The sequence below is a fragment of the Silene latifolia genome, chromosome X (assembly GCF_048544455.1).
Source record: "Silene latifolia isolate original U9 population chromosome X, ASM4854445v1, whole genome shotgun sequence".
Taxonomy (NCBI): Eukaryota; Viridiplantae; Streptophyta; class Magnoliopsida; order Caryophyllales; family Caryophyllaceae; genus Silene; species Silene latifolia.
In genome coordinates, this window is record NC_133537.1 from 238,563,009 (window position 1) to 238,572,459 (window position 9,451).

Sequence of the window (9,451 nt, forward strand, 5' to 3'; positions counted from 1 at the left end):
TTGATTCGACCGTGACCAACGACCACATCTTAATTTGTGAACACTTAGCGGGATCGCATCAAAAAATGGCGCCGTTGCCGGGGACGGTGTTTGTTTGACTTAGATTTCTTTTTGTTGTTATTAGTTGTGTCTTTCTTCACCTTGAGGAAGTAAAACTCCTCAAGGTTTGTTCTAATTGTTTTTGAGTTGTTTGATATTTTGCATGTCTAGAAGGTTACAAAGTGATTTGTTACCTTTTGACCGTGAAATCGAAAGAACCTTGACGAACAATAGGAGACTTGTTAGGAGGAATTTGAGAGGTGTTGGTGAAGTTGTTTAACCCACTAGTGAGTTTGTCAATCCTTTCGCAATAGAAGGAGAAGAGAACCCATTACACAACACCCCACAAAATCCACCTACAATGCCAAAATTCTCGTCACACTCCGTACCCACCGAGGAGAATCTACCAAATGGTACTCCTACACCGCAACATCTCACCGGAAATTTTATTGCCAAGTCCGCCTTCATCCAACTAGTTGAGAGGAGCCAATTTGGGGGGATGCCTAGTGAGGATCCTCATTCTCATATGGAAACCTTTTGCGATTATTGTGATGCTATCTCTCAAACGGGCGTGACTCAAGACCAAATTAGATGGGTCTTATTTCCTTTTTCCTTAATCGGCACCGCAAAGCAATGGTTGAAGGGCCTTGATAAGGCCACCCTTGGAATAGATTCTTGGAAGAAGTTGGCTCTAGCTTTCTACAAAAAATTCTACCCACCGGAAAAGACCAACATGCTAAGAGCTCAAATTATGGGTTTTAAGCAAAGGGATGAAGAGTCTTTGTATGAAGCTTGGGAGCGGTTCAAGGGAATTTGTCGCTCATGTCCTCACCATGGACTTAGCGAATGGTTTTTGGTGCAACAATTTTGGAATGGTTTATATGAAGATTATAGGAACATTCTCAATATGGGATCGAATGGGATGTTCACCGAGGTTGATGACAACCAAACTTGGAGCAAAATTGAAGAGATGGCAATCCACAATTCACAATATAGTAGGCCTCGCAAGGCTACTAGAGGAGGAAAGTATGAAGTGGACGCCGTTACTCAATTAGGTGCCCAACTAAGCTCCCATATCGATACAATCAACTTGAAGTTTGAACAAGCTATGGCTAGACTTGAGGAAAACTCAAAATCATCGAAGCATCATGTCAATGCCATGACGGCATCCTCATCAATCCCAAGTGGGATATGTGAGAATTGTGGAACTTTGGGTCATGACCCAAGTGAGTGTAGGGGAACAACCGAACAAGTGAATGCTTTCCAAGCATATAAAAGTGGTACCCCTTATTCATATTTTTACATTGAAAACACCAAGTTCCATCCAAATCTCTCATACAAAAGCCAAAATGTTCAAAACCCTCAAACAACATACACTCCACCACCCATGAGAAACCAAAAGCAAAGACCCTTTTACAATCAAAACCAAGGTTACCAAAATCAAAATCCATACAATCACCAAAATGACCAAGGTTTTGATGTCCAAAAAGCGGTCCTCCAAATGCAAAAGAATCAACAAGAATTTTTCACCCAAATGCAAAAAGATAGCCAAGCAAAGAAACCACCATCAACAATATTCTAGCTCACACCAAGATGTTGGAAACACAATTGACTCAACTAGCATCTTCAAGCTCACAAAGACAAAAGGGGCAATTACCACCTCAAAGTAATCCCCCTAGACATGAAACGGTTAGTGCCATTCACTTGAGAAGTGGTACAAGGTATGAAGCACCGAAGAAGCAAGTTGAGGATGAAGTTGTGGAAGCTAGTGAAAAGGAAGAAATTGTGCAAAACTCCAAAGATGGAGAATCATCAAAAGAAGAAAGTTCAAAGAAAAATGAAGACAAGGCCAAAGAGAAGGAGCCCATTGTGATTAGACTTCCTTTTCCAAGTCGTCAAGCCAAGCCCAAATTTGATGATCAACTTGGAAAGTTCATGGAAATTGTAAAGAATTTAGAAGTCTCAATTCCTTTCACGGAATTAATCAATCACGTTCCGGCCTATGCAAAGTACATGAAAGATATCCTCACAAAGAAGAAGTCGATCCGGAAACTTGAGACTATCGCCTTCACTAAGGTGAGTAGTGCAATACTTCAAGGGAGTTCACCTCCAAAGTTAAAGGATCCGGGAAGCTTCTCAATACCGTGTACCATTGGCGACACGACGATCAACAAAGCCTTATGTGATCTAGGGGCTAGTGTGAGTGTCATGCCGTACTCGGTAAGTAAAAGGTTGGGGATGGGAGAGCTTAAATGCACCAACATCACACTCCAAATGGCCGATAGATCGACGAAGACACCGTTAGGGATATGGGAAGATGTCCGTGCGGGTGGGAAGTTTTTCATCCCCGTGGACTTTGTCATTGTTGATATGGAGGAAGATTCCAACATTCCAATCATCCTAGGAAGACCTTTCCTACACACCGCCGGTGCGGTGATTGATGTGAAACATGGAGAGCTCACTCTAGAAGTGGGAGATGAAAGCATAACTTTTAATCTTGACAAAACCATGAGAGCTCCTCGTTTGCATGAGCCATGTTTCATGATTGATCATTATAGCCGAAAAGATGAAAGGAAGAAATCGGAACTCCAATGGAGGAAGAAAATTGAAGATGCTCCATTCAAAGAGCAAGTGAATAGTGACAAGGAGAGCTTGCAAAGCTCATCAAAATCAACCAAGGAAGAAGAGGATGGCCTCATTGGCCAAGAGAAGAAATTGGGAGAGTTGTCTCCATCTAAGCAAGAGATTTTCAATGATCAACTCAATGAAGTTTGTGGTCTTTGGGACGACGAATTTGAAGGGATTTTTAATCTCTACATTGGGCATGCCATCGACCATGATCAACAACAAAGGCCACGGTCTATTGAGGACCTCTACCATGATAATGAACAAGCTTTTGATTACTTCTTCAAGGTGTTGAGCAACATCAACAACACCTTGAACATGCCCCCTTGACATCTCATCAAGAATGAGGGTTTGGTGGAGTCCTCCCTAAACCACCACTTGTAAATATTTCTAACTCCCTAACTTACATTTCAATTCTTGTATTGCATTTTTGTCATCTTTGGATTTTTAGTTACTTTGATCAAAATAATTGTCATGTAAGAGAGAAGTGAGGGAGGGACTAACAATTTCAAATTGATGTGTAGTGCTTTACCTTAGTGTGGGGATGACAATTGCCTAGGCTATCCATGCCTTAGTAGTGCCCCCACAATGAAGAACACAAGACTTGAAAGAAAGAATGGAAGAATGATAAAGGGAATGCGCTGTGCACGGGTGGAACTGAATCCGTGTACACAGAGGAAGAATCCGAGCGGATTCCCAAGAATCCGCCCGTATATTGCAATCCGAGCGTCCTGCAGAAAAGTCGCCCGTCTTGAACTGAGCTGAATTTTGAAATTTTCTTGACTGTTAAAGAATCCGAGCGGATTTCTGAAAATCCGTCCGTCCTGAAGAATCCGTCCGTCTTGTGAGAAAGACGCCCGTCTTTTTGTTGAGGAAAACAAGCAAATTTCTCTCGCGGACAGATAAATCCGTCCGTCCTTGAGCAAATCCGCCCGTCCCATGTTCAGCAAATCCGAGCGGATTGTACCAAATCCGCCCGTCTTTAGGCGAGTTTTTGCAAAGGTAGAAGAAGCAGAATCCGCACGGATTGAGCCTAATCCGCACAGATTGCCCCTGCAGTTTTGAAATTTTTGGCTTCTTTATAACCCCTCCCACCTTCATTCATTCATTCATTCATAAACACTACCCACAACATCAAAACCCTCATCCTCTCCATCATAAAAACAAAAACCCTCAACAACATTCACCAAAATCAAATCAAACAATCCTTCCAACAACAAATTAATCACTCCTTCTTCAACAAAAATCAAAACCAAGAACAAAATCTTCAACCTTTGAGTTGATTTTTGTTTTCATAAAGGCAAAGCCTTTCACCTTCAAATCGATTTGGGCATACTACAAATTGAAGATTTTTCACTCTTTTCTTGGTTAGTTCATCAATGGCAAGGACTAAGGGTGCAACAAAGGCAACAAAGGCACCAAAGGCTAAGGCACTCTCACAAAGGCAAAAGGCTCTTGAAACAAAGAAAGCTTTGGCTATGGTGGTGGCAACACCAAGCTTGGAAGTGCAACAACAACAACAACCTTCTATGGGACCATCAACATCTTCTACTCCGGTAATTAATCAACTTTTGCATTATCCGGAGGTAACTTTTATTTCCGATACCCATAGAAATACCTTTGTCAAGTTTGCTATGAAATCTATTCAATCCACCAAATTCATATGTAAAGATGCCTTGGAAAAATTGGGTGTTCTTGAACAAACAAAAGCCTTTTTCAAAGCCATGGGGTTGAAGAAATTGTTTGAAACAAAGGAATTGACATACCCCTCCCTTGTCTTGGAATTTTTAAGTTCTTTGAAAGTCACCAAAGTAGAGAATAGAGAAAATCTCGAGTTTCGTCTTGCTAATGTTAGTAGACGCATTACCTTCACGGAATTAGGTGAAATTTTGGGTCTTAGTGATGAATCGAGTTATCTTAAGCATTATGGAAAGTATGACCCCGAGCCTCTTTGGGAGGCAATCTCCGGGAAGAAATTTGAGGATTTTCATGCATGTCGTGCTCTTTTGGTCCATCATCCGGGCATAAGAGTATGGCACAAGGTTGTGGGAAATACCATAATTGCTAGGAAAGACACCAATCATTTCACAAGACTTGATTTTATTCTCCTTGAATCGGCTTTGAATATCGGAAGAATTCACACCAAGCCTTACAATTCTTTGAGGCTATTGGTTGATAGATGGCTCAATGTTGATAATGGGAAGAAGGGCACGACCGTTATTGTCAATGGCGGCCTAGTCACGGTCCTAGCTAAGCACTTTGATCCTAATTTCAATAAGGATAAGAAGTACAAAGCAAAGGAAGGTGGCCATCTTATTGATATGCATATTATGATTCACAAGTTCAAGTGGGTTGCCCATAACCCCCTTGACACTAAATATGGATGGTTAACTAGTGAAGCTAGATCGTTCACCTTGCCCTCGAAGATTTGTCGCCTAAGTGTCCACCGGACCAATTATCTACTTCCCCTTTTCCGAAGAAGCCGTGTAACACCCCGCGCTTTCCTTATATTTTAAATAAATTTTTAAGTAATTTTTATTAAATAATTATTATTTAAAGCTTATTTTCATAAAATATCGTCATAGCCGTGTAACGGTAATAATAGTGTAGATTTTAATAATATTATTCTCCGTCTCGAGTTATAGTAGACTTGGGACGAAAATTCTAGTGGATACCGGCTCATTTTGAGTTATTGGGCTTAACTTGACTCATGGGCCTTTTTCCCCCTCTTTTCTCTACACAAAACCTCAACTAAACCCTCACAACTTCATCTCCCTCACTTGTAATTTCTGAAATTTCCCCAACAACCACTCCACCATTGTTAAACCCTTGCTCTCAACCCTAAAATCACCATAATTCACTCAATTCTTCACCAATCTCGTTCCTTTTCGCGCCATTCTCTTCCTTTTCTCATTTCCCTTGTTTCTAAGTAAGAAAGTTGCCATATTTTCCTCTTTTTCGAAATTCTCATCTTTCAAGGATGTGGATTCTTGACTTAATATCTTTATTTTTGTGTTTAGGGGAGAACTTGGACAACCCGGAGGAGGATAGCTACATCATTGACGAGTCTTTAGAAGATTGAAGTGGAAAAAGGTAACGGTGATGGGTTACTCGACTTTTATGTTAAAATTGTGTGGTTTTATGTAGTTATAATCTCATCTGAATGTTAAAAGTTGTATCTTTCATGATTGGTGCTAATTTGGTTGTTGAATGTCATGCTTGTTTGCAATTCTCACATGTTTGGATGAAAATCTCATGCTACATCTCTTGAATCCGAAATTACCCATTCACATGCTCAAATATGTTGTTTTTCCGAGTTAGAATCATGCTAGGATACGTAAACAATCGATGGGAAACGATTTTTGTTGGTTTCAAATGGTTTGGAAGTGTTTTGCATGGAATTCGCGTGTTTGTAGTCCCAGTAGGGTGCCGCGGCCGGTCTCTTGACCACTGGGAGATCCCGTAAGTTTTGGACACATTTTAGAAAGCTGTAGTCCCAGTGGGTGCGTCGGCGGCGGTCTCCGACCGGCTGGGAGTACACCGAGGATTTTAGGTGATTTTGGGTTTGGGCGTATTCCCAGTAGGGTGCCGTGGCCGGTCTACCGACCTGGCCTGGGAGTGCATGAAGGTTTTATGAGTTTTTGAAATTTGGTGTAGTCCCAGTAGGGTGTGTGGCGGTCTCTTGACCTACTGGGAGTGCATGTAAGTTTTATTAAATTTCCGATTTTGGCATGTTGTCCCGGTAGGTGGCCGGCGGCCGGTACACCACCCGGCTGGGAGTCCCCTGTTTGTTCTATTTCACTTGCGACCTCCAATAATGATTGAGCTATGCATGCATCTTCTTTCCTATCGATAATTGGTTACTTTAAGACTCCTTAATGTTATGATCATGCATAATGGTTATGGTTCTTGTTCGGACCCGAGTGTGACGTTTTACATTGTGAGACTACTCGACATTCCCTATTTATTTGCCCTCGGACATTGGGTCACGGTTAGGTGCCATTGTTTCCGAGTTGGGCTATTTTTCCTTCCGCCTTTTTCGGACCGGGGGTCACGGTTAGGTGACAAGGTTCCGTTTGAGGTTACTCGACTTTCGGGCACGGTTAGGTGTACCATATTTCGAGTCTTGGATACGATTTGGTATCGTTTGTCGAATCGGGTGTCGTCCATCCCGAGAGTCGGGCCAGGTTTAGACTAGGACCGTATTATGATCGTCGTCCTACCAAGAGGTTGGAGTCTTGAGGGTTGTCTTGTTTGAGTCTATACTTTGTAATTGTCTTACATTTGAGTCGAGTTGATATGTGACAGTTTGACCTAATAATTCTTCTCTCATTTGTGCTTTACCATTCCTATTTTCTTATGCCCACAAATCATGATTTTCTTAATACCGTAAGTATTTACTCTTATGCTTGTTTGCTTAATTAAATTCTTAATTACTTGCATTTTGACATATTGTGGTGGGAGAACCCGAGTTACTCCCCACTGACTGTGGCTTTCATATTTATTATGAATGACGGGTTTGTGATGAAGCTTAAGTGGGGAAGACCGTGTGAGCTAGCGAGTTCTTACCTCGGACCTTATTTAGTTATCTTTTAATAGACTCACCTACTTTTGAACTATGTTAATTCGTGGGATATCTTTTCCCCAATAAATTGACTTGTATTGTAAACTTAAACTTAACTATCTAGACTTATTTATCGTGTTAGTGATACCTCGCGTTGGACTTTAATGGAAGCCTTAAAAGTTTTAAAAATCTCGTGTTTCCGCCACGATTTACTAGTCACTTTTAGTTACCTCAACGAGGGGTGTCACAGATTGGTATCGAGCATGTATTGCTCCCGAAACGCACACACGTGTACCCCAACTTAAAATTCTTACTTGACCTTGAATAATGAATGAGAGATGGGTAGAATTAAGGACCTAAGTTGGTAGCCTTTTTGTGTATGCTTTGTGATAGGTTCTAACTTGTTTACTCTTGTGCAAAGAAGATGGTACGAGCGACCAATGTGGAGAATGCTATCATGCAAGCCCTCACTCAAGTGCTTGCTAATCAACAAAATGTTCAACCCGCTCCCCCTCTACATGAAGCCAACCGTCAAGGAAGCTATGCTTGGATTGCAAGTCAACTAGCAAGGAACAAGGCTAGGACCTATGGTGGTGAAGTGGATCCCGTTGCTCTCTCGGAATGGTTTCGTGATATGGAGAAGAACTTCTCTCTCTTTGATGCCCGAGAGGAGGACAAGGTGAGATTAGCCTCTCACTTTCTTGTGAAGGAAGCCGATAGGTGGTGGACTTTGACCAGTCCTACCGCTACTCAAGACCCCAACTTTGATTGGAACCGCTTCAAGTCACTCGTGGAGACTCGCTTCTACCCGAAGGAGCTCAAGCAACAAAGATTGAAGGAATTCATGGATTTCAAGCAAGGGAAGCTATCAATTCAAGCCTACACCGACAAGTTTAATGAACTTGCTCATTATGCCTCCAAGTTCGTGAAAGATGAAGAAGATCGTGTCTACTTCTACAAGAACAAGTTGAACCCTAAGGTGGAAAGCATGGTGAGAAGAAGCTCAACTACCTTTGTGGAAGTTTATGATGATGCTATTTGGGCCGAAAGCTCTTTGAAGGCCATTGAAGAAGATTCCAAAATCCACTCCTCTTCTCATTCTTATCGTTCTAACTTTCATGGCAAGAGACCATTTGTGCCTTCTACATCCAACTATGCCAACAAGAGAAGGTTTGTGCCAAGGATGCAAGATCATGGAGGACAAGGACCGAGAGTTCAAGAACCTAGAGGACAAGTTCCCACACCAACTAATGAACTTGAGAAGGACCGTAAGTGCTACCATTGTAGACAAGCTCTACACCCCGGAGTTGGATGTTATGGCAAGCCCTTGACTTGCTTTCATTGTAAGAAACCCGGACATCGTGTTGCCGATTGCCCCGAGAAGAAGAATGCCCCTACTCCAAATGCTAGGCCAAGAGGAACTATCTTTGTCATGAGTCGAGCCGAAGCCGCCGCTCATCCCGATATCATTACGGGTATGTTCTCAATTTTTGATCAACCTTGCCTCATTTTATTTGATACCGGCGCATCTTTATCTTTTATATCTTCCAAATTTTCCGGAAATCTAGCCATTGAACCTATTCCTAGTGAGGAAACTTCTATATCCTTACCTTCCGGAGAAATGTTCTCTTGTTCCCTCACTTTCTCCGACATTCCTATCTCTATTTCGGGAACCTTATTCCCCGCTAACCTACTTCGTTTTCCCCTTGAGGAATTCGATGTAATTTTGGGTATGGATTGGTTGTCAAAGTATGATGCAAGATTCGAGTGTAGAGACCAAAAGATTCGCCTCAAGAGTCCGCTAGGCGCTCGTGTGTCATATAGAGGAGTCCGTTCCCAAGAAGGTGTGAAATTGATTTCCGCTTTGAAGTTGATGAGTATGAGGAGGAAAGGTTACCAAATCTTTCTTTATGTGGTGACTTCTACCTCCCCTTCCTTACCAAAGATCGAAGAAGTGCCCGTGGTTTGTGAGTTCGCCGATGTCTTTCCCGAAGAATTGCCCGGAATTCCTCCCGAGCGTGATGTTGAGTTCTCTATCGACCTTGTACCCGGAACCGGTCCGATTGCTAAAGCCCCGTACCGTATGGCGCCAACCGAGTTGAAGGAGTTGAGAAAGCAACTTGATGAGATGATTGAGAAAGGATTCATTAGACCTAGTGCCTCGCCTTGGGGTGCTCCCGTTCTCTTTGTGAAGAAGAAAGATGGATCTATGAGACTTTGCAT

General features: G+C 42.2%; 1 non-coding gene across 1 annotated transcript; it reads right to left on the reverse strand.

Moving 5' to 3' along the window:
- Positions 1-772: 772 nt before the first annotated feature.
- On the reverse strand, positions 773-879 carry LOC141624530 (small nucleolar RNA R71). The gene has a single exon (XR_012534336.1). It is a non-coding gene; the product is annotated as a small nucleolar RNA R71 (small nucleolar RNA).
- Between the last annotated feature and the right edge of the window lie 8,572 nt (positions 880-9,451).